The following is a 25,894-nucleotide window of genomic DNA, read 5'->3' as shown; positions in this document are numbered from 1 at the left end:
AACCATTGCACTTTCCCAAAGGGTTTCTTACTATGTGCATAAAACCAGATATACGGTGTCCATATTAGGACAGCCTCAATCCTAATATGGACACCGCACAGTGTCAAAAGATACAGTAGGTCTACTCAAGAAGTAGTTTGAAAGAGCTTAGTTCATTTGAATTGTAACTCAGCAATCCTGTGCCATGTTTAAGGAGGACATTAGGGAAGACCGTAGTGCAGAGCTAGACAATTCTGCCCAGGGATGAAAGGAAGGATGCTTAGCTCTTCTGACGTGAGAAGTTGCTGAGCTCGGTACCAGAAGTTTTTCTGCTCTGTCAGGCCTTTTTGGTTTGTTGTGTGTCCAGAAATGGCATCTCTACTGCAACAATTTCTAACAGTTTTGCAGACATGGGAAGGGAAAGGTGTCACGCATCTAACTAGCCCACACAGCTAACTAACTATCTAGTCAGCACAGCTAACTAGCTAACTATCTTACCCAGCTAACTAGTTTACACAGCTAACAAGCTTACACAGCTAACTAGCTAACTCGCTTACACAGCTAACTAGCCCACACAGCTAACTAGCTTACACAGTTAACTAGCTTACACAGCTAACTAGCTAGAGATTCCACATCGCAACAGGAAACTTTAGTCAGCCAATCCAGGCAGTGTAACCTCAGTGTAGCTGTATTTACAGTCAGTCCGTGTAGCCTCAGTGTAGCTGTATTTACAGTCAGTCCGTGTAGCCTCAGTGTAGCTGTATTTACAGTCAGTCCGTGTAGCCTCAGTGTAGCTGTATTTACAGTCAGTCTGTGTAACCTCAGTGTAGCTGTATTTACAGCATGAAGAACTCCCCAGTATCACTAGGGCTCTCTCTGTGGCTGTGAAGTTATTCTGGTATAGCTTCTGAATAATACATGCAGACTGTTTGTGTGTTTTGGAATCTGTGAACAATATATACGTCTACAAGTAATAGCATTGTGTAATCGACCGATCGGGTAATTTAGCTGCGTTTGGCATAGAGTTCTTGGTGTATTCTGGGGTATTAGGCTTGGGTCTTGCCCTTGGGTGTGTGGGTGTATTGTATTCTACAGTATATGACTGCGATTGCCTGCGGTTAAGCGGGTTTGAAGTGGTCCCATGTAGCGGAATGTGTGGTATATCTAGGCCAAGTGGTTGGCGCAATAGTGCTCTGCATTTTGGGAGCAATCATTAGCAGGACTGTGTGTGAGAGTGTTTCTGTGTGTGTTACTGTGTTAAGACTCTCCCCAGCCTAGCACTAGCCTCTATCCTCCCCATCAATAAAAACATCATTTTCTGTTCATCGTGAAGATCAATGTTATGACGATAAACTGTTTCAGAGTCAGTGTATAATATAATCTTGGATATGTTTTTATATTTAAAAAGGTCATTATTCCAGTTAGCTCCGATACATGGATCCTTGTCACCTCTATCGCCATGTATAACGCTCTGAGTTCTGTGAGCGTGCAGTATTTAGCCATACAGGTGCTAGTGAAAGTCAACACACCCCTTGCACAGTCTTCACATTTTGCTGCCTTAAAATTAAATCAAAAAAGGGATTCGATTGGATTTTTATCCTATCGATTTTACAATTATAGATCATTTTCCAAATGACTAAGAATACAAGATAAGGATGCACTGATTTGCGTATGTCTTCACACCCCAGAGTTAGACGATACTTGGTGGAAGCACCTTTGGCAGCCATTACAGCTGTGAATCATTTTGAATAAGATTCTACCAACATTACACCACTCTTAGGGCAACACACTGAGTGGACATTAACATTAGCAACACCTGCTCTTTCCATGACATAGACTGACCAGGTGAATCCAGGTGAAAGCTATGATCCCTTATTGATGTCACCTATTAAATAAACTTCAAATCAGTGTAGATGAAGGGGAGGAGACAGGTTAAAGAAGGATTTTTAAGCCTCGAGACTTCTTCCAAAATTAAAATTGCTGTTCAGTGCTCTTTATCATCTCTTCTATAGGAAGTGCATTACCACCTGTAAGATTCTAGATTCTCACAGTTCATTAGTGGGATGATCATATTGTCTTTCTCTATCTTGTCATCTCTTTAGTTTAGGTCTGTAGTCAGCAGTTCAAACCTCTTCAACTCTCAAACTAGCAGTTTCAAGCCTTCCAATAGCACAGATTTTCCCACCATACCGACAACCTCCAGTCGTCCAGCGTAGAGTGCTTTTCTGTGTTGTGTCCAGATGGCGTGAAGCTATCGCCACGGTTACCTGGAGTAGGACGGATTACATTTTTAGAAAGCTGTCGAGCAGAGAGAGAGAGAGAAAGAGCGCCTTTGGACATGGACAAGTCACTTTTAGACAGATCTTTACCCAGGAAGCGCTTTAGTCCTAAAACAAGTCCAGATTTAAATTGTATATCACTTTTTGTTGCTAATATTGAATCCCTATAACTTTTCTATTAAAGAAGCATGGAGCCACACTGCATTATATATATTTTTTAGTGTGTGCCAGTCCCCCTGCCAGCTTCCTTCATGCCCAGAATAGGGAATAGGGCGGCCAAACTTATTTTTGCCTCGTGAATCAACTAACCTTTAGAATTTCCTAGTGACTCACCAAATAGACGAAACTATCTTTCTAGCAAGTAACTCAATCTTTAGCAGCGGCCCAAGGGGGACTGGCTGCTACCCGCTGTTTGGAAAGCACTGGCATAATGTGGGTTTCAATGGTTCAATTGATTAAAGCGAAAGCCATATGGTGCTTGGCGTGTTTTTCTGCCTTATACTGTATGACTTCACTGCAAGTGGCTTTAGATAAAGTGTCTGCTAAATGACCGTATTATATACATTAATACTGGGATACTGGTTCCTCCTCCTGGCACAGTGTGCTTTAAGAGCCTTAGGGCCCTAGCTCAGTCTCCCAGTAGAGGTTACTAGCAGGTTGCAGCTCTCCCAGTAGAGATTACTAGCAGGTTGCAGCTCAGTTTAAAGCTGGTTTCACTGGAGGGTTGTCTGCTTTGCTTTGTATACCTTCCTAAGGAGCCATTGGGAAGACAAACAGTTCTACAGCAAAGTACACATCTGGGTCATGTTCATTAGGCAAACAGAAGAAACTGGGATGCACTGTACTACCTGGACTTGTCCAATAAGGAAATGCCTTTGCTAATTTGTTGTGGGCCTTAATTAAAGCCCAGCAGTGATGTAGCTGGCAATAAAAATAGGGATATTGACGACAGCAGCGCATCTCTTACCACAGGGGAAATCAATAAGGGATTTTATAAATGTAATCAGTTTAAAGGATAAAGCATAATGCACCTCTGTGCTGCAGTAGCTAGCACATAAAACGCTAATTGCTAGTTCTATTGCTAATGTCAACAGAGTGTGATGGGTGATGGGTGCCGGAAGACCTGTGTAAACAGGGCCTCCGCAATCTGCAGGGCCGTGGGGAGACCGGGCAGAGGAAGGAGGCGGCAGGCTTTGGAAAAGTGGTCCACAATGACCAGGATGGTGGTGTTATCTTGAGAGAGGGGAAGATCAGTAAGGAAATCAATACTCAGGTGAGACTATGGCCGTTGTGGAACTGGTAAAGACTGTAACTTACCCGCTGGGAGGTGCCTAGGTGCATTACTCTGGGCACACACCGAGCAAGAGGAGACATATACCCTCACGTCCTTAGCCAAGGTAGGCCACCAGTACTTTCCGGTCAGGCAGCGCACTGTCCGACCGATACCTGGATGACCAGAGGAGGGGGAGTTGTGTGCCCAGTAGATCAGACGGTCACGGACAAGAGCAGGCACGTACTGCAGCCCAGCTGGACACTGAGGTGGAGATGGCTCTGTGCGTAATGCCTGCTCTATATCCGCGTCCATCGCCCATACTACCGGCCCCACAATGCAGGAGGCCGGGAGTATGGGGGTGTTGTCTCTGGGCCTCTCCTCTGTGTCGTACAGTTGTGACAGTGCGTCTGCCTTCACGTTCTTCGTACCCGGGATGTATGATAGTGTAAAATCAAACTGGGTGAAGAATAGGGCCCACCTGGCCTGGTGAGGGTTCAGCCTCCTCGCAGCCCGGATGTACTCCAGGTTACGGTGGTCCGTCCAGATGAGTAAAGGGTGTTTCGCCCCTTCGAGCCAATGCCTCCACACGGTCAGGGCTCGAACAACAGCCAACAGCTCCCGATCACCAACGTCGTAGTTCTGCTCCGCCTGGCTGAGCTTCTTGGAGAAGAAGGCACAGGGGCAGAGCTTGGGTGGCGTGCCCGAGCGTTGAGTTAGGACCACGCCTATCCCTATCCCGGACGCATCCACCTCCACTACGAACGGTAGTGATGGATCGGGGTGGGCCAGTACAAGGGCTGAGGTGAACAGACCCCTCAGGTTACTGAAGGCCCTGTCAGCCTCAGCAGACCAGCAGAGCCGGGACTGCCCACCCTTCAACAGAGATGTAATGGGAGCTGCGACCTTGCCAAAGCCCCGGATAAACCTCCGATAGTAGTTGGCAAAGCCAATAGAGTGTTGCACCTCTAGTCGGCCAATTACGCACGGCTGAAAATGCGATCTCCCTCTATCTCCACACCTGAGGTGGTAATGCAGTATCCGAGGAAGGAGACGGACTGTTGGAAAAACAGACACTTTTCTGCCTTGGCATAAAGGTCATGTTCCAACAGTCGGGCCAGCACTTTGCGAACCAGGGACACATGCTCGTCGCGTGTAGCGGAATACACCAGAATGTCATCAATATAGACCACTACACCGCAACCAAGCATGTCCCGAAACACCTCGTTCACAAAGGACTGGAAGACGGATGGAGCATTCATCAAACCGTAAGGCATCACCAGGTATTCGTAATGCCCCGTGGTTTTGCTGAATGCTGTCTTCCCACTTGTCCCCCTCTCGGACACGCACCAGGTTGTACGCACTCCGGAGATCTAATTTTGTGAAGAAGCGCGACCCATGCATTGACTCGATCACAGATGGAATGAGGGGGAGAGGATAACTAAATCGTATCGTCCCCTTGTTCAGTGATCGGTAGTCAATGCAAGGGCGCAGACCACCGTCTTTCTTCTTCACAAAAAAAGAAACTCGAGGAGGCGGGCGACATGGAGGGACATATAAACCCCTGGTGCAGGGACTCGGTGTCTCCATAGCCTCCGTTTCAGCCTGCGACAGGGGATACACATGACTCCTGGGAGGCACAGCGTCTACCCGGAGGTTTATCGCGTAATCCCCCGCCCGATGAGGTGGTAATTTGGTCGCTTGCGTTTTGGGACTAAGCATGCACCCAGGATGGGCCCCCGTGTTGTGGGTCAGCGTGGTGGATGTGTTGTTCAGTCCCAGGTTCCTGAGCTTAGTGATGAACTTGGAAGGCACCATGGTGTTGGCATGATGTCTCAGCAGTAGTATATATTGTTGTCATGATGTCTCAGCAGTAGTCTATATTGTTGTCATGATGTCTCAACAGTAGTCTATATTGTTGTCATGATGTCTCAGCAGTAGTCTATATTGTTGTCATGATGTCTCAGCAGTAGTCTATATTGTTGTCATGATGTCTCAGCAGTAGTCTATATTGTTGTCATGATGTCTCAACAGTAGTCTATATTGTTGTCATGATGTCTCAACAGTAGTCTATATTGTTGTCATGATGTCTCAACAGTAGTCTATATTGTTGTCATGATGTCTCAACAGTAGTCTATATTGTTGTCATGATGTCTCAACAGTAGTCTATATTGTTGGCATGATGTCTCAGCAGTAGTATATATTGTTGTCATGATGTCTCAACAGTAGTCTATATTGTTGTCATGATGTCTCAGCAGTAGTCTATATTGTTGTCATGATGTCTCAGCAGTAGTCTATATTGTTGTCATGATGTCTCAGCAGTAGTCTATATTGTTGTCATGATGTCTCAGCAGTAGTCTATATTGTTGTCATGATGTCTCAGCAGTAGTATATATTGTTGTCATGATGTCTCAGCAGTAGTCTATATTGTTGTCATGATGTCTCAGCAGTAGTCTATATTGTTGTCATGATGTCTCAACAGTAGTCTATATTGTTGTCATGATGTCTCAGCAGTAGTCTATATTGTTGTCATGATGTCTCAGCAGTAGTCTATATTGTTGTCATGATGTCTCAGCAGTAGTCTATATTGTTGTCATAATGTCTCAGCAGTAGTCTATATTGTTGAGAGAATGCCAAGAGTGTGCAAAGCTGTCATCAAGGAAAAGGGTGGCTATTTGAAGAATCTCAAATATAAAATATATTTTTTTTGGGAAACGCGTGCGCCAAATCAAGGTATTCGGGGGGGAATGCGCACGGTGGAGGTACTGTCTGGACTTTCCACCGTGGTTGCACCAAAGGAAACACCAAGACACCTACCCTGACACTCTCGCGACCACCCCGGGAGAACCCTCTGCGGCCATGAAAAGGTGGGGTTGTGGAGTGCTAACCAGGGGATACCTAACACAACAGGGAAAGCAGGAGACTCGCGATGAGTCTCGTGGGTAACCATAGTGACTGGTGCTGTAACCTCCCTAATGAACCCGGACCCTAATGGTCGACTGTCAAGTGCTCTGATGGGGAGTGGACTGGATAGGGGAACCAATGTAATGCCTAGACTGTGTGAAAATGACCTGTCCATAAAGTTCTCAGCTGCGCCTGAATCAACCAGAGCCTTACACTGGGGAACTACAATGTCATCAGGAAAGTGGATGGGTAGGGTGCGCAGCAGAGGGCTCTGAACGAGTGTGTGTGTTCGATACCTGGGGTGACGTGAGAGTGCCCTGCAAGACGACTCCAGACCCAAAAGAACGCTGACGACATCGTGCAGTGAAATGTCCTCTCGTGCCACCAGAGTGACACTGGCGCTGTCGTCCTCCGCTCTCCCAGATCGCCGCTCCACCCAGCTCCATCAGCTCGTGATCCGAGTTGGGCGGGGTTGGAATGGGCAGGCCCCCTCCAGGACGTCCTCTGGCCGCCAGCAGGTTGTCCAACCGGATGGCCATGTCCACCAGTTGAGTGAAGGACAACATGGTGTCCCGGCAGGCTGGCTCACTTCGGACGTCCTCCCGTAGATGGCACCGGAAGTGGTCGATGAGGGCCCGCTCGTTCCACCCGGACCCAGCTGCTAGAGTCCGGAACTCCAGGGCGAAGTCCTGCACGGTCCTCGTCCCCTGCCTCAGGTGGACCAACCGCTCGCCCGCCTCTCAACCCTTGGGCGGGTGATCGAAGACAGCCCAAAAGAGGCGAGCGAACTCCCCGTAGTTGTCCAATGCGGCTCCTCCTTCATTCCAGACCGCGTTAGCCCACTCCAGGGCTTTCACCGATAGGCAGGAGACGAGGGTGGACACCTTCTCCCGCTCCGATGGGGCCGGGCTGATGCTAGAGAAGTAGAGCTCCAGTTGGAGGAGGAATCCCTGGCAGAGAGCAGCTGTCCTGTCAAAATCACGTGGTCGGGATATATGGATCCCTCTGGGTGCTGGGTGTGGGTGGCTGGATCCGGTCACCCAGCTGGTCCCGACAGATCGGGTCCTCTCCTCTCCAGGCGTTGGACGAACCCGATCCATCGCTTCTCCCAAGCTGGCTAGCATCGTCGAATGCTCCTGGACCCGTGCCACGACTCCAGGCATGCGCTCCTCTCCTGCTGACTCCATGGCGGGTGGGTGATTCTGTGATGGGTGATTTGAAGGAGTCAGGCGCAGGAGGGTAAATCACAGAATACAGAGTTTATTCCGGAATACAGTGTTACGCAGAAATGCGTCAAACAGTCCAGTGCGCAAAACAGGTGCACTGGAACCAAACAGGCACACGGGAAAAATATACCCCGGCAATACAAAATACACAAAGCTCAACCGAGCTACACTCTCCTCACAATAAACAATCACCCACAAGTACAAGGGGGCAGAGGGAACACTTATACACGTACTAGTGAGGGGATATGAACCAGGTGTGTGTAATAGACAAGACAAAACAAATGGAATGATGAGATGAGGAGCGGCAGTGGCTAGAAGGCCGGTGACGACGAACACCGAATCCTGCCCAAACCAGGAAAGGAGGCAGCTTCGGAGGAAGTCGTGACACAGAGATATTGTCAATAAAACTCATCTTAGCTCACGTCTGATTTGATATGACATGAGCAGACAAGAATGCCTCAGTGGGCCCATGCCAAATATTTTCAGCCTCCTGAGGGGGAAGATGCGTTGTCATGCCCTCTTCACTACTGTGTTGGTGTGTGTGGACCATTATAGATCCTTAGTGATGTGGACACGAGGAACTTCAAGCTCCCAACCCGCTCCACTACAGCTCTGTCGATGTGAATGGGGGGGTGCTCGGCCCTCTGTTTCTTATAGTCCACGATCAGCTCCTATGTCTTGCTGACGTTGAGGCAAAGTTGCTGTTCTGGCACCACACTGCCAGGTCTCTGACATCCTCCCTATAGGCTGTCTCATCGTCGTGTCGTCAGCAAACTTAATGATGGTGTTGGAGCATCCTGACTGGTTGCATCACCGCCTGGTATGCCAACTGCTTGGCCTCCGACCGTAAGGCACTACAGAGGGTAGTGCGTACGGCCCAGTACATCACTGGGGCCAAGCTTCCTGCCATCCAGGACCTCTATACCAGGCGGTGTCAGAGGAAGGCCCTCAAAATTGTCAAAGACTCCAGCCACCCTAGTCATAGACTGTTCTCTCTGCTACTGCACGGCAAGCGGTGCCGGAGTGCCAAGTCTAGGTCCAAAAGACTTCTCAACAGCTTCTACCCCCAAGCCATAAGACTCCTAACCAGCTAATCATGGCTACCCGGGCTATTTGCACTGCCCCCAACCCATAATTTTACGCTGCTGCTACTCTGTTAATTATTTATGCATAGTCACTTTAACTCTACCCACATGTACATATTACTTCAACTACCTCAACTAGCCGGTGCCCCCGCACATTGACTCTGCACCGGTACCCCCCTGTATATATAGCCTCCCTACTGTAATTTAATTTTACTTCTGCTCTTTTTTTCTCAACACTTTTTTGTTTTATTCTACTTTTTTTATTAAAAATAAATGCACTGTTGGTTAAGGGCTGTAAGTAAGCATTTCACTGTAATGTCTGCACCTGTTGTATTCGGCGCATGTGGCCAATAAAATTTGATTTGATTTGATTTGAGTTGTGTGCCACCACGCTGTCGTAGGTGAACAAGGAGAACAGGATGGGACTAAGCATGCACCCAGGATGGGCCCCCGTGTTGTGGGCCAGCGTGGTGGATGTGTTGTTCAGTCCCAAGTTCCTGAGCTTAGTGATGAACTTGGAAGGCACTATGGTGTTGTCATGATGTCTCAGCAGTAGTCTATATTGTTGTCATGATGTCTCAACAGTAGTCTATATTGTTGTCATGATGTCTCAACAGTAGTCTATATTGTTGTCATGATGTCTCAACAGTAGTCTATATTGTTGTCATGATGTCTCAACAGTAGTCTATATTGTTGTCATGATGTCTCAACAGTAGTCTATATTGTTGTCATGATGTCTCAACAGTAGTCTATATTGTTGTCATGATGTCTCAGCAATAGTCTACAGTATATTGTTGTCATGATGTCTCAGCAGCAGATCAATATCAATATCTTCTCACTGGCTTGTTAATTTGTTTAGAGATGCCAGGTTCATTTCTCACCGTGCTGTGTTCTCTTTGGTAGTGAGGGGTGTGTGAAGACTATTGTTGTTGCCATAGTGTTTAGATGGCTAAAGTGAGGGCATTGCAAAGTGTCTTGGGGTATGTTATTAATGTGGGAGATGAGGGTTAAAGTCCTCCAAGCGGGGTGTTTGGGTTGCCAGGTTGGATTGGTGTGTAATTATATAGCTAGCTAGTACATTAATGCTGCGTTTAGACGAGGGACTCAAACACTGTCATACCTTGTTGATTTTATTAGGATCCCCATTAGCCGACGCCAGTGGTGACAGCTAGTTTTACTGGGATCTGACACATAACGAAAAAGACGTTACAGACTAAATACTTTACAATTTACATACATTTAAAAACATTAACATGTAGTATGTGCATCTATCAGTTACATATACAGTACCAGTCAAAAGTTTGGACACACCTATTCATTCAAGGGTTTTTCTTTATTTTTACAATTTTCTACCTTGTAGAATAATAGTGCAGACATCAAAACTATGAAATAACACATATGGAATCATGTGGTGTTGGAATATTTTAGATTTTTGATTCTTCAAAGTATCCACCCTTTGCCTTGATGACAGCTTTGCACACTCTTGGCATTCTCTCAACCAGCTTCACCTGGAATGCTTTTCCAACAGTCTTGGAGGCGTTCCCACATATGCTGAGCACATGTTAGCTGCTTTTCCTTCACTCTGCGGTCCAACTGTCACGGTTTCGGCCGAGGCTGCTCCTCTTCCTTGTTCGGGCAGGCTTCGGCGGTCGTCGTCTCCGGAGTACTAGCTGCCACCGTTCTATGTTTCATGTTCTTTTGGTTTTGTCTGTTCATAACACCTGTCCCTTATTTGTGTCTTAATTGTTCTCTTATTTAGTTCGTGTGTTTGGGTCAGGTGTTATGCGTGATTGTTTGTGGTCAGACTGCCTCTGTATGGTCTATTTTCTCTCGTTGTTGGCTTGTCCCGAGAGTTCGCACTGCGTGCGCTTTTCATGTGTATTTTCGCACTGTGTTGTGCGTAATTGTTTTGCGCCACCCGGTTGGGTTGGCGACTATTTTGTTCACGTGTTGAACAGTAACATAAAAGACGGTTGAAGTCATCCTGGTTCCTGCGCTTGATTCCTTTCCACTCATCTACACCCACCACTCTGACAGAATCACGCATCCTCACCATGGAATCAGCAGGAGCGACCGCGCCGACAGCCGAGATGGCTGAACGTCTTCGTGGTCAGGAGGACCGCATCAACCAGGTCTGTCATGCCCTGGAGGGGGTGATGAATACTCTGCACCGATGGGAGACCAGCGGGGTTCCCACACCTCCAAGAACCGAACCAGCCCCATCGGTCAGCCCCCCTGTCTCATCTCCGGAACCTAGTGGGATTCGGCTCTCGCTCCCGAGGGCGTACGACGGCTCCACTGCCGGGTGTCAAGGATTCCTGCTGCAGGTGGAGCTCTACCTCGCCACCGTACACCCGGCGCCCTCGGGACACGAGAGCGTCTCAGCCCTCATCTCCTGTCTCACCGGCAAGGCGTTGGAGTGGGCCAACGCCGAGTGGAGGAGAATGGACGCCGCTACCACGAACTATGCGGAGTTCTCCCGCCGCTTCCGTGCTGTGTTCGACCATCCACCGGAAGGGAAGGCGGCGGGGGAACGTCTATTCTACCTCCGACAGGGGATGAGGAGCGCCCAGGACTTTGCCTTAGAGTTTCGGACCCTAGCGGCTGATGCAGGGTGGAATGAGCGGGCCCATATCGACCATTTCCGCTGCAGCCTCCGGGAGGACGTCCAGCGAGAGTTGGCGTGCAGGGACACGTCGTTGACGTTCGACCAGCTGGTCGACATGGCCATCCGGCTGGATACCCTGCTCGCCACCCGTGGGCGTCCCGGAGGGGGGGGTTCGCCCATTCCACTCTCCAGCACCTCCGAGCCGAGCCCTATGGAGCTCGGAGGTGCTGGCGCTAGGGAACGGAGGAGGAGGAGCCCGAGGGGACCCGGCCCTTGCACCAACTGTGGTCGTGGAGGGCACACCGCGGCTAGGTGTTGGGGCGGGTTCTCCAGTGAGGGAGATGGCAGGTCACGCATTGGGGGGTCCCCCCAGGTGAGTAGGCGCCCTGCTTACCCAGAGCTTTCTGTCGTGCACCTAACCTTGCCTGTTTGTTTCCCACAGGTTGCACCTCGTTCCCAGCATAAGGCGCTGGTAGATTCAGGCGCAGCTGGGAATTTTGTAGATCGCCAGTTCTGTATAGAGTTAGGGATTCCCCTCCTTCCAGTGGATAAGCCTTTCCCCGTCCATGCCCTAGATAGCCGTCCGTTAGGGTCTGGGTTGATTAGGGAGGTCACAGCACCCATTCAGATGACGGCGCAGGAGGGTCATGAGGAGAGAATTCAGCTCTATCTGATTGACTCTCCTGCGTATCCGGTAGTGCTGGGTCTTCCCTGGTTGATGACTCATGACCCTATGATTAGGTGGCGAGAGAAAGCTCTTAAAGGGTGGTCTGCTCAATGTGAGGGGCGGTGTCTGGGTGTTTCCATAGGGGCGACCTCGGTGGAGAGTCCGAATCTAATGCCAGCACTGCAGATTCCCCCCGAGTATGAGGATTTAGCACTGGCGTTCAGTAAGACTAGGGCGGCGCAGCTGCCGCCTCATAGACGGGGGGATTGTGCGATAGATCTCCAGTCAGGAGCAGCTCTCCCGCGGAGCCATGTGTATCCCTTGTCTCAAGAGGAGAGAAAGGCTATGGAGACATACATCTCTGAGTCTCTTAGACAGGGATACATACGGGCCTCCGTTTCACCCGCTTCCTCAAGTTTCTTTTTTGTGAAGAAAAAGGATGGAGGTCTGCGCCCGTGTATTGATTACCGCGGTCTCAATCAGATCACAGTGAAGTACAGCTATCCACTTCCTCTGATTGCGACGATGACGGAGTCACTGCACGGTGCGCAGTTCTTTACAAAATTGGATCTTAGGAGCGCATATAACTTGGTACGCATTCGAGAGGGCGATGAATGGAAGACAGCGTTTAGCACGACTTCCGGACACTACGAGTATCTAGTCATGCCATATGGGTTGATGAATGCTCCCTCAGTCTTCCAATCCTTCGTCGATGAGATTTTCCGGGACATGCAGGGACAGGGAGTAGTTGTGTACATCGACGACATTCTGGTGTATAGTCCTACCCGTGCTGAGCATGTAGCCCTGGTGCGCCGAGTATTGAGGAGGCTGTTGGAGCATGACCTATATGTCAAGGCAGAGAAATGTCTGTTTTTCTGTGACACTCTGGCTCTATGGACTTTATAATTGAGCCAGGGTTGTTCATTTTCATGTGTTTGGGTGTATTTCATTTGGTGGTGTTGGGGATGGGTGAGTTTCATTTTGTTTGTGTCTATGGTGATTGGTCTATGACTCCCAATCGGAGGTAACGAGTGTCAGCTGTCGGCTCGTTATCTCTGATTGGGAGCCATATATATTCTGTGTGTTTTCTCCTTTGTTTTGTGGGTTATTGTTTCCTTGTTGCTGTTAGTCATTATCAGTATTGAACTTCACTTTCGTCATATTTGGTTTGTTGTTTTGATCGTGGTTTCTTTATAATAAAGTCTACGATGTTCGCTCAACACGCTGCGCTTTGGTCTCCTCCTTTTGACGATCGTGACATTTTCCAGAAGTCGGTCTCCTTTCTGGGTTACCAGTTATCTGCGTCAGGGGTGAAGATGGAGGTAGACCGGGTGTCAGCTGTGCGTAATTGGCAGACCCCAACCACTGTGAAGGAGGTGCAACGGTTCTTGGGTTTTGCGAATTATTACCGGAGGTTTATCCGGGGTTTTGGACAGGTGGCAGCTCCCATAACGTCTCTGTTAAAGGGGGGTCCGGTGCGCTTGCGGTGGTCAGCTGAGGCGAACAGGGCATTTGGGAGACTAAAGGACCTGTTTACCTCGGCGCCGGTGTTGGCGCATCCGGATCCCTCTTTACCGTTCCAAGTAGAGGTGGACGCGTCAGAGGCCGGGATAGGGGCCGTTCTTTCCCAGCGTTCTGGCACTCCACCTAAACTCCGTCCCTGTGCGTTCTACTCAAAGAAGCTCAGTCCGGCGGAGCGGAATTATGACGTAGGAGACAGGGAGCTGTTAGCCGTGGTACAGGCCCTAAAGGTGTGGCGGCATTGGCTCGAGGGGGCTCAACACCCTTTCCTCATTCTAACTGACCATCGTAACCTGGAGTACATCCGGGCAGCTAGGAGACTGAATCCTCGCCAGGCTCGCTGGACTATGTTCCTAGCCCGGTTTGTGTTTAAGATCACATACATCCCTGGGTCCCAGAACGGGAAGGCAGATGCTCTGTCTCGGCGGTATGACGCAGAGGAGAGGTCAGTTGAGTCCACGCCCATACTACCGGAGTCTTGTCTGGTGGCTCCGGTGGTGTGGGAGGTTGATGGTGAGATCGAGCGGGCGTTACGCACCGACCCGAGTCCTCCACAGTGTCCTGTGGGTCGGACGTACGTTCCGCTCGAGGTACGCGATCGCCTCATTTGTTGGGCTCATACGTCCCCCTCCTCTGGCCATCCGGGTATCGGCCGGACAGTGCACTGCCTTAGCACGAAGTACTGGTGGCCAACGTTAGCTAGGGATGTGAGGATTTATGTCTCCTCCTGTTCGGTGTGTGCCCAGTGTAAGGCGCCCAGACATTTGCCCAGGGGTAAGTTACAACCCCTGCCTATTCCACAACGACCCTGGTCCCACCTCTCGGTGGATTTTGTTACCGACCTCCCCCCCTCACAGGGGAATACTACCATCCTGGTCGTTGTGGATCGGTTCTCTAAGGCCTGTCGTCTCCTTCCCATGCCGGGTCTACCCACTGCCCTACAGACCGCTGAGGCTCTGTTCACCCATGTCTTCCGGCATTACGGGGTACCCGAGGATATAGTGTCTGACCGAGGCCCCCAGTTCACCTCTAGAGTGTGGAGAGCATTTATGGAACGGTTGGGGGTTTCGGTAAGCCTTACCTCGGGGTACCACCCGGAGAGTAATGGGCAGGTTGAACGTGTCAACCAGGATGTGGGTAGGTTTCTGAGGTCATACTGTCAGGGCCGGCCGGAGGAGTGGGCGAGATATGTGCCCTGGGCCGAGATGGCACAGAACTCTCTTCGCCACTCCTCCACCCAACTAACCCCTTTTCAGTGTGTGTTAGGGTACCAGCCGGTTCTGGCACCATGGCATGAGAGCCAGATCGAGGCCCCCGCTGTGGATGAGTGGGTGCGGCGCTCGGAGGAGACGTGGGACGCTGCACACGTCCATCTGCAGCGTGCCATACGTCGACAGAAGACGAGCGCCGACCTACACCGCAGTGAGGGGCCAGTGTACGCACCTGGAGATCGAGTCTGGCTCTCAACCAGAAACCTGCCCCTCCGCCTGCCCTGCCGGAAGCTGGGTCGGCGGTTTGTGGGGCCATTTAAAGTCCTGAGGAGATTGAACGAGGTGAGTTATAGGTTAGAACTACCTGTTGATTACAAAAATATTAACCCCTCGTTCCATGTGTCTCTCCTCAGGCCGGTGGTAGCTGGTCCACTCCAGGACTTTGAGATTGAGGAGACTCCTCCGCCCCCGTTGGACATCGAGGGGGCTCCGGCGTACACCGTGAGGTCCATCCTGGATTCTAGACGCCGGATGGGGGGTCTTCAATATCTCGTGGAGTGGGAGGGGTACGGCCCGGAGGAGCGGTGCTGGGTGCCAAGGAGGGACGTCTTAGACCAGTCCCTACTGACCGATTTCCATCGGGGTCATCCTGCGCGCCCTGCTCCGCGTCGTCCGGGTCGTCCCCGAGCTCCGGGTCGGCGCACGGCTGGAGCCGCGCGTCAAGGGGGGGGTACTGTCACGGTTTCGGCCGAGGCTGCTCCTCTTCCTTGTTCGGGCAGGCTTCGGCGGTCGTCGTCTCCGGAGTACTAGCTGCCACCGTTCTATGTTTCATGTTCTTTTGGTTTTGTCTGTTCATAACACCTGTCCCTTATTTGTGTCTTAATTGTTCTCTTATTTAGTTCGTGTGTTTGGGTCAGGTGTTATGCGTGATTGTTTGTGGTCAGACTGCCTCTGTATGGTCTATTTTCTCTCGTTGTTGGCTTGTCCCGAGAGTTCGCACTGCGTGCGCTTTTCATGTGTATTTTCGCACTGTGTTGTGCGTAATTGTTTTGCGCCACCCGGTTGGGTTGGCGACTATTTTGTTCACGTGTTGAACAGTAACATAAAAGACGGTTGAAGTCATCCTGGTTCCTGCGCTTGATTCCTTTCCACTCATCTACACCCACCACTCTGACACCAACTCTTCCCAAACCATCTCAATTGGTTAGAGGTCGGGTGATTGTGGAGGCCAGGTCATCTGATGCAGCACTCCATCACTCTCCTTCTTGGTAAAATAGCCCTTACACAGCCTGGAGGTGTGTTGGGTCATTGTCCTGTTGAAAAACAAATGATAGTCCTACTAAGCCCAAACCAGATTGGATGGCGTATCACTGCAGAATGCTGTGGTAGCCTTGCTGGTTAAGTGTGCCTTGAATTCTAAATATATCACAGACAGTGTCACCAGCAAAGCACCCCCACACCATCACACCTCCTCCTCCATGCTTCACGGTGGGAACTACACATGCTGAGATCATCCGTTCACCTACTCTGACGTCTCACAAAGACACGGCGGTTGGAACCAAAAATCTCCAATTGAGATGTGTCTGTGACTTGAACTCTGTGAAGCATTTATTTGGGCTGCAATTTCTGAGGCTGGTAACTCTAATGAACTTATCCTCTGCAGAGCAGAGGTAACTCTGGGACTTCCTTTCCTATGCCTGTCCTCATGAGAGCCAGTTTCATCATAGTGCTTGATGGTTTTTGCGACTACACTTGAAGAAACGTTCAAAGTTCTTGAAATCTTCCGGATTGACTGACCTTCATGTCTTAAAGTAATGATGGACTGTTGTTTCTCTTTGCTTATTTGAGCTGTTCTTGCCATAAGACTTGGTCTTTTACCCAATAGGGCTATATTCTGTATACCCCCCCCCCCCCCCCCCCCACCTTGTCACAACACAACTGATTGGCTCAAACGCATTAAGAAGAAAATAAATTCCACAAATTACCTTTCAAGAAGGCACACCTGTTAATTGAAATGCATTTTATTTTTATTTTTTATTTTTATTTTACCTTTATTTAACTAGGCAAGTCAGTTAAGAACAAATTCTTATTTACAATGACGGCCTACACCTGCCAAACCCGGATGACGCTGGGCCAATTGTGCGCCGCCCTATGGGACTCCCAATCACGGCCGGTTGTGATACAGCCTGGAATCAAACCAGGGGGTCTGTAGTGACGCCTCAAGCACTGAGATGCAGTGCCTTAGACCGCTGCGCCACTCGGGAGCCCAGGTGACTGCCTCAAGCATTCCAGGTGACTACCTCATGAAGCTGGTTGAGAGAATGCCAAGAGTGTGCAAAGCTGTCATCAAGGAAAAGGGTGGCTATTTGAAGAATCTCAAATATAAAATATATTTTGATTTGTTTAACACTTTTTTGGTTACTACATGATTCCATATATGTTATTTCATAGTTGTGATGTCTTCACTACTTTTCTACAATGTAGAAAATAGTAAAAATATAGAAAAACCCTTGAATTAGTAGGTGTGTCCAAACTTTTGACTGGTACTGTACGTCAGTACACATAAGTAGGTCACATAGGGGAGAGGCGTTGTGCCGTGAGGTGTTGCTTTATTCGTTTTTTGAAACCAGGTTTGCTCTTCACTTACGCTATATGAGATGGAAGGGAGTTCCATGCAATCATGGCTCTGTATAATACTGTATGTTTCCTTGAATTTGTTCTGGACCTGGGGACTGTGAAAAGACCTCTGGTGGCGTGTCTGGTGGGGTAATGTGAAGAGACCTCTGGTGGCGTGGCTGGTGGGGTAAGTGTGTGTGTCAGTGGCGGACGGCATAGCAGGACAAGAAAGCAAAAAAGACAGTGATGGCAAAAGCACAACGGTATGCGTTGCTATGGTGATTTGTCAGTGCATATTTGAACAGATTGAACAGACAGTGCATATTTGTCGTATTATAAAAAATAAAACATAGAAACAGAATAGAATTGTGTTGTGTGTGTCCAGTAATAACCTACTTTTAATTTACAAATATCAGAAATATAGCTATAGTAGAAATACTCTCGTCCTCCATGTTGTCTGGATAAAAAAAAATCTACATCTGGTTGATCTTCAACGCTATGGCAGACGGCAAAAGTTTAAATATTTTAACTCTGGCGGCAAGTCCCGTCTACCGTGGCGGCTGGCATTCACCGCCAGCCTCAACGGCATTTACCGTCGTGTTCTCATTGAAAACAATGACATCCGGTTTGCCGTTTACCATGTACCTCGTAGCATCTAAACACAGCATTACCAGGTGTCACAGTCAGTAACACACTGCTACAGATGTGAGTGCAGGCTAGGCTACTGCTAGGCTACTGCTATGCTACTGCTAGGCTACTGCTATGCTACTGCTAGGCTACCGCTAGGCTACTGCTATGCTACTGCTAGCGTTAGCATGTGCAGGTTGCATTTAGAAGTAGTGTTAGTGTTAGCATGTAGAAATGCTAGTGTTAGCAGGAATTGCCTTTAACCATAGATCTGGGATCATATTACCCTACCCCCAAAACTCACCTTAACCCTTAGGAGGATGAGAAATATCTGACCCTGTATCAGTGGTTAGGTGTAACATCTATCTACTCTGGCATAAACACCTGTGTTTCATATGGTCCTTGAGAAATGGGATCACATAGCCAACACTTTACATTAGATCTTCATCTATATGGCTCAGACTAATCTTAACATATTCCCATTATACAAAAACTATCCCAACGCCTTTTAAGGTAATTCATCGTTATACATGATAAAGATAATTTCTTGCTCTACAGCTCACCTGGGTCGTCTTCATTAGGGCACACAACGGATAATGGGAAGCGAAAATTAGCATTTCTTATTGGGCAAATCCATGTAGCCCCTCCCTGTTTCAGTAGGTTTTCTTCTGTTTGGTGCCTAATAAACATTACCCATGTCTCGTTGTCTCTGAGTGGTTTCATTTGGCTTCCCCGTGCTGTGTTACCATCACAGATAGTAATCCTGTGTGGCTCAGTTGGTAGATTCTGGCGCTTGCAACGCCAGGGTTGTGGGTTCGATTCCGTGTCTCAGCCATGTCTCAGCCGTGTCTCAGCCGTGTCTCAGCCGTGTCTCAGCCGTGTCTCAGCCGTGTCTCAGCCATGTGTCAGCCATGTGTCAGCCATGTGTCAGCCATGTCTCAGCCGTGTCTCAGCCATGTGTCAGCCATGTCTCAGCCATGTGTCAGCCGTGTCTCAGCCGTGTCTCAGCCATGTCTCAGCCGTGTCTCAGCCATGTCTCAGCCGTGTCTCAGCCATGTGTCGGCCATGTCTCAGCCATGTCTCAGCCGTGTCTCAGCCATGTGTCAGCCATGTCTCAGCCATGTCTCAGCCGTGTCTCAGCCATGTGTCAGCCATGTCTCAGCCATGTGTCGGCCATGTCTAAGCCATGTCTCAGCCGTGTCTCAGCCGTGTCTCAGCCATGTGTCAGCCGTGTCTCAGCCGTGTCTCAGCCATGTGTCAGCCGTGTCTCAGCCATGTGTCAGCCGTGTCTCAGCCGTGTCTCAGCCGTGTGTCAGCCGTGTGTCAGCCGTGTCTCAGCCGTGTGTCAGCCGTGTCTCAGCCGTGTGTCAGCCGTGTGTCAGCCGTGTCTCAGCCGTGTGTCAGCCGTGTCTCAGCCATGTCTCAGCCATGTGTCAGCCATGTCTCAGCCATGTGTCAGCCGTGTCTCAGCCGTGTCTCAGCCATGTCTCAGGGAAAGTATTGCCTCTCTGTTGTGCTTATTATAGTAATTCATGTCTCTTTCTCCACATCTCCATCAGCTTTATTATCACTATTAACAAGTCACTAACAATTATTCTACATTTCATAGAAGTAATATGAGTAAGAATAATTATATTCATATTATTTGGAGGGATGTTGAGACCATAGAGATACATTATATTACTGTACTACTGTGGTTGAGAGAGAGAGAGACACACTCAACTCCTGACTCAGGCTGCAGGCTTGGTGTAGGCCTTTCTCTCTAACTCTCGCTCTCTCCCTTCAGTGTGTGTGAACACAAAGTTAATTGGGTCGCGCAATGAGGGACGGACCCAACTGTTTTCAGGGCAACAGCCACTGGGGAACGGCCAACTGGAGACAGAGAACTGCCAGACTATATGTGGAGGAGGGATAGCTAGGACTCTATGGTTCAATTCCATTCCCATAACTCGCTCCCTTCCCTCGTTTTGTAGATTGGATAGATCTTGATGGGTCTAATCAAGGTTGCAATAGCTCCACCCACCCTTCTGATAGGCCAGGTTTAGCTTCCACCATATTTTACGGTGGTGCTTGGGGTTTATTTACTATTTTACGGTGGTGCTTGGGGTTTATTTACACTGGTGCTTGGGGTTTATTTACACTGGTGCTTAGGGTTTACGGTGGTGCTTGGGGTTTATTTACACTGGTGCTTGGGGTTTATTTACACTGGTGCTTGGGGTTTATTTACACTGGTGCTTGGGGTTTATTTACACTGGTGCTTAGGGTTTACGGTGGTGCTTGGGGTTTATTTACACTGGTGCTTGGGGTTTCTTTACACTGGTGCTTGGGGTTTATGTACACTGGTGCTTGGGGTTTATTTACACTGGTGCTTGGGGTTTATTTACACTGGTGCTTGGGGTTTACACCAGTGCTTGGGGTTTACACTGGTGCTTGGGGTTTATTTACACTGGTGCTTGGGTTTTATTTACACTGGTGTTTGAAGTTTATTTACACCAGTGCTTGGGGTTTACACTGGTGCTTGGGGTTTATTTACACTGGTGCTTGGGGTTTATTTACACTGGTGCTTGGGGTTTATTTACACTGGTGCTTGGGATTTATGTACACTGGTGCTTGGGGTTTATTTACACTGGTGCTTGGGGTTAATTTACACTGGTGCTTGGGGTTTACACCAGTGCTTGTGGTTTATGCTGGTGCTTGGGGTTTATTTACACTGGTGCTTGGGGTTTCTTTACACTGGTGCTTGGTGGTTATTTACATTGGTGCTTGGGGTTTATTTACACTGGTGCTTGGGGTTTATTTACACTGGTGTTTGGGGTTTATTTACACTGGTGCTTGGGATTTATGTACACTGGTGTTTTAAGTTTATTTACACTGGTGCTTTGGGTTTATACTGGTGCTTGGGGTTTATTTACACTGGTGCTTGGGGTTTATTTACACTGGTGTTTGGGGTTTATTTACACTGGTGCTTGGGTTTATGTACACTGGTGTTTGAAGTTTATTTACACTGGTGCTTTGGGTTTACACCAGTGCTTGGGGTTTACACTGGTGCTTGGGGTTTATTTACACTGGTGCTTGGGATTTATGTACACTGGTGTTTTAAGTTTATTTACACTGGTGCTTTGGGTTTACACTGGTGCTTGGGGTTTATTTACACTGGTGCTTGGGGTTTATTTACACTGGTGTTTGGGGTTTATTTACACTGGTGCTTGGGTTTATGTACACTGGTGTTTGAAGTTTATTTACACTGGTGCTTTGGGTTTACACCAGTGCTTGGGGTTTACACTGGTGCTTGGGGTTTATTTACACTGGTGCTTGGGATTTATGTACACTGGTGTTTTAAGTTTATTTACACTGGTGCTTTGGGTTTACACCAGTGCTTGGGGTTTACACTGGTGCTTGGGGTTTATTTACACTGGTGCTTGGGATTTATGTACACTGGTGTTTTAAGTTTATTTACACTGGTGCTTGGGGTTTATTTACACTGGTGCTTGGGGTTTACACCAGTGCTTGGGGTTTACACTGGTGCTTGTGGTTTATTTACACTGGTGGTTGAGGTTTATTTACATTTACATTACATTTTAGTCATTTAGCAGACGCTCTTATCCAGAGCGACTTACATATATATATATATATATATTTTTTTATACTGGCCCCCTGTGGGAATCGAACCCACAACCCTGGCGTTGCAAACGCCATGCTCTATCAACTGAGCTACATCCCTGCCGACCATTCCCTCCCCTACCCTGGACGACGCTGGGCCAATTGTGCGCCGCCCATGAGTCTCCCGGTCGCGGCCGGCTGCGACAGAGCCTGGAATTTACACTGGTGCTTGGGGTTTCTGTGCCTGGCCCAAAAAATATATAGGGCCAGTTACCAAGTGCAGAGTGAGTAAGGTGGCTACCGGATTAACCCGATTAGAACGTATCCCAATGGTGAATTACCTACTAACATCACTGACTATAGCCTATTCGAATCCACAAATTACCTAATTTCCTGTTTCCTGTGTTCCCTTTCAGAGTGCCCACCTGGCGATGATGGACACGCTGATGATGGCGTACACGGTGGAGACGGTGAGCGTGGAGAAGGTGGTGGCGTGTGTCCTCCAGTACTCCTCCCACCACGATGAAGATGCAGACACACCGTACGACACAGAGGACGCCGTGACCAGCTGGATCAACAAGGTAGGCACCTGCATGGCATTCTAATACACACACACACACACACAGGACCACCTACAGTCTAGACCAGCTGGACATCATACATTTGTTCCCTTTTCACACTACTGAGCCAAGCCGAGCCGAGCCGAGCCGAGCCGTACTGCACAGCTTCTTACTACTTTGCTTCTTTCTGTCTCTGTCCCCCTCTGCAGGACAGGCAACACTCTGAAAATCTGTACAATGTCTACTGAGAAGGGCAAAACTTTTTTTAAATTCCAATGTATTGTTTATAAATGTACACTTGGCATTTTAAATGTTTATTTTTTTTTTCTTCTGTATAAATAAATTAAATGAAGCAAAGGGATGGGGCCAAGGGAAAAGGCTAGGGGGTGAATTGGGACCGACTGTGCATGTTGTCCTGTGAGGGGGCGGTCTTGCCCTGGGCCTGTCTCTGTGGATGCGTCCCAAATGGCCCCGGTCAAGAGTAGTGCTCTATATGGGGGATAGGGTGCCATTTGTGATGCAACCTTAGTGTTAGTGAGTGCTGCTGAGCCAGCAAAGGGAGACGCTCCACCTCCTCATCCATAAGGGCCAGTACAGGCTGTTCTGGGCCTTCCATTCCTCTGTTCTGGGCTTTACATTCCTCTGTTCTGGGCTTTACATTCCTCTGTTCTGGGCCTTCCATTCCTCTGTTCTGGGCCTTCCATTCCTCTGTTCTGGGCCTTACATTCCTCTGTTCTGGGCCTTACATTCCTCTGTTCTGGGCCTTACATTCCTCTGTTCTGGGCCTTACATTCCTCTGTTCTGGGCTTTACATTCCTCTGTTCTGGGCTTTACATTCCTCTGTTCTGGGCTTGACATTCCTCTGTTCTGGGCTTTACATTCCTCTGTTCTGGGCTTTACATTCCTCTGTTCTGGGCTTTACATTCCTCTGTTCTGGGCTTTACATTCCTCTGTTCTGGGCTTTACATTCCTCTGTTCTGGGCTTTACATTCCTCTGTTCTGGGCTTTACATTCCTCTGTTCTGGGCTTTACATTCCTCTGTTCTGGGCTTTACATTCCTCTGTTCTGGGCCTTACATTCCTCTGTTCTGGGCCTTACATTCCTCTGTTCTGGGCCTTACTTTCCTTTGCTGGGAACAGTGGGCAGCTGCCAGCTCTGGCCTGCTGGAGACCCATACACTAAAACACATGCAGTCTTAGATACTGTACTATCCATTTACACACACCTGTACACACACACCGCTACACACCTGTACACAGACATAATCATATAGACACATGACACAACACACACACACACACACACACACAAAATAACTGGTGTTGTAATGAAATCTTTCGGGGGGAAGCATGTGGCACACTGCAGACGTTGATAAACTGTGGAGTCTCTAGGAAACTTTGAACTCCAATACTGTATCTTTCAACTACAGGAAATTGCTGGACATTTTGAAAGCTTTTGAAGGGACTTTTGTCAACCTTCTTAAATATAGTTGTGACATTCTTACATGACAGTAAGAAAAGGAAAAAGGTTAAATACCATAATAGCAGAACTAAGAGAAAACAAATTCGGTTGGCAATGCATTGTGGTAAAACAAGATTCTATACAGTCAAAGGACATGGAAGCCCTCCAATTAACGAGATAAATGTTATATTATGAGAACATTTGATAACTTTCTCTCCCCACCTCTCTCTCTCTCTCTCTCTCTCTCTCTCTCCTCTCTCTCTCTCTCTCTCTCTCTCTCTCTCTCTCTCTCTCCCTCTCTCTCTCTCCCTCGTCTCTCTCTCTCTCTCTCTCTCTCTCTCTCTCTCTCTCTCTCTCTCTCTCTCTCTCTCTCTCTCTCTCTCTCTCTCTCTCTCCCTCTCTCTCTCTCCCTCTCTCTCTCTCTCTCTCTCTCTCTCTCTCTCTCTGTCTCTGTCTCTGTCTCTGTCTCTCTCTCTCTCTCTCTCTCTCTCTCTCTTCTCTCTCTCTCTCTCACTCTCTCTCTCTCTCTCCCCTCTCTCTCCCTCCCTCTCTCTCTCTCTCTCTCTACTCTCTCTCTCTCTCTCTCTCTCTCTCTCTCTCTCTCTCTCTCTCCCTCTCTCTCTCTCCCTCTCTCTCTCTCTCTCTCTCTCTCTCTCTCTCTCTCTCTCTCTCTCTCTCCCTCTTTAACAGGTAAATGAGTATCTGAAGGATATCATTGTCAAGAGCTAAGGAGGAGAGAGACGCAGAGTGCTGAGCCTGTTGGCAAGCCAGGGTGAGTGTCTCCCTCTCCTCTCTTCTTAGGCCTTCTCTCCTACCCACTACCCTCTCTCGTTTCATTCTGATTCCGGCATCTTCTACATTTGAATGACCAGGTCTTACAATTAGATATGCACTTGTATCAAATTCAATGTATGCGTTTAATCGTTGATTTTGTGCAATACAGATTCAAAACTATTGAATTCAAATTAATCTCTGCTGTGACTAATATCACTCCATATTTAAGCCTGAATGTGTATACTGTATGTTATAGCAGCACCATGCAAGCTCATTGTAAACATGAACAGCATGATATATCTGTGCAATGCCCTTTCTCAGCTTGGTCCCAGATCTGTTTGTGGTGTCCTGCCAACTCCTCTGTTTATTGGCACAAACTGATCTGGGACCAGGCTACTTTCTCTCCCGTACTTTCTTCACACCCCACACAGTGAAAAATGTTTTCCGTCAAGTCCTTTCAACGCTACTTACAAGACATGTCATTTAGTCTGGGGACACACGGGTCAGACATGGAGCAAACTACCCATCTAGGAGTTGTTGTGTCTAGCTAGCGTGTTACATAAAACATGCTGCATGAGGCTTCTCTAATGCCCTATGGCAGGCTGTTGTGTGCGTTTCTGTTGTGCCAGCTGAATAATGCTCTTTGGCTCTGAACAATCACGTCATCAGGCAGGCTGGTTCAGTTTTATGGTCAGCTGAGCAGCAGGGTTGACATGGTAACATGGCCTCTGAGAGAGAGAGAGAGAGAGAGGCATGCCCATCTAGACATGCTTTATCAGCCTGTCCTGGTCTTAACCCTGTCATGTCAACCTGTCCTGGTCTTAACCCTGTCATGTCAACCTGTCCTGGTCTGAACCCTGTCATGTCAACCTGTCCTGGTCTGAACCCTGTCATGTCAGCCTGTCCTGGTCTTAACCCTGTCATGTCAGCCTGTCCTGGTCTTAACCCTGTCATGTCAGCCTGTCCTGGTCTTAACCCTGTCATGTCAGCCTGTCCTGGTCTTAACCCTGTCATGTCAGCCTGTCCTGGTCTGAACCCTGTCATGTCAACCTGTCCTGGTCTTAACCCTGTCATGTTAGCCTGTCCTGGTCTGAACCCTGTCATGTTAGTGTGGCTGGGCCTCCCAGAACATCCAGAGGAGGGAACAGTGTGTGTCACAACCCCTTTAGTGAACCTGTTCTATGGAGAGAGAGATCTCTAAAGGAGCGTTGAGAAAAATATTGGAATATTCCCTGGAGGCAATGTCAATGCAAACCAGATGTCCCACCAGAACGGACATCTAAGTGCCTGCAGAGACCTGGCATGAAGTGTCTGTGTGTGTGTGTGCGTGTGTGTATGCATATGAAAGTATGTGTGTGTGTGTGTTCCACTCTGTCCAAAGGCTAAGATAGCTGCTGTTTGATGTTGATGTGAGCTGTCAGTGTACCGAGGCAGTCTCCCGATGCCTGAACTGAACACCACTGTCCCAGAGCTGGCCCGGGAATGGGACAGGGAATGGTAGGGGTC

The 25,894-nt window shown here is 48.6% G+C and overlaps 1 pseudogene across 1 annotated transcript in view; it reads left to right on the top strand.

The window, feature by feature from the left end:
• The window catches only part of LOC311136976 (calmodulin-regulated spectrin-associated protein 2-like), a 95,089-nt pseudogene that overhangs the window by 27,134 nt on the left and 42,061 nt on the right, over positions 1 to 25,894 (top strand). Inside the window, exons 3-4 of the transcript in view lie at positions 22,010 to 22,174; positions 24,305 to 24,386. The product of the transcript in view is annotated as a calmodulin-regulated spectrin-associated protein 2-like (transcript). The remainder of the gene's footprint in view (positions 1 to 22,009; positions 22,175 to 24,304; positions 24,387 to 25,894) is intronic.

Source organism: Coregonus lavaretus, assembly GCF_964263955.1.
Source record: "Coregonus lavaretus genome assembly, chromosome: 11".
Classification (NCBI taxonomy): domain Eukaryota; kingdom Metazoa; phylum Chordata; class Actinopteri; order Salmoniformes; family Salmonidae; genus Coregonus; species Coregonus lavaretus.
Note: the sequence above shows the minus strand (reverse complement) of the source record. Positions and strands in the feature narration are given on the sequence as shown.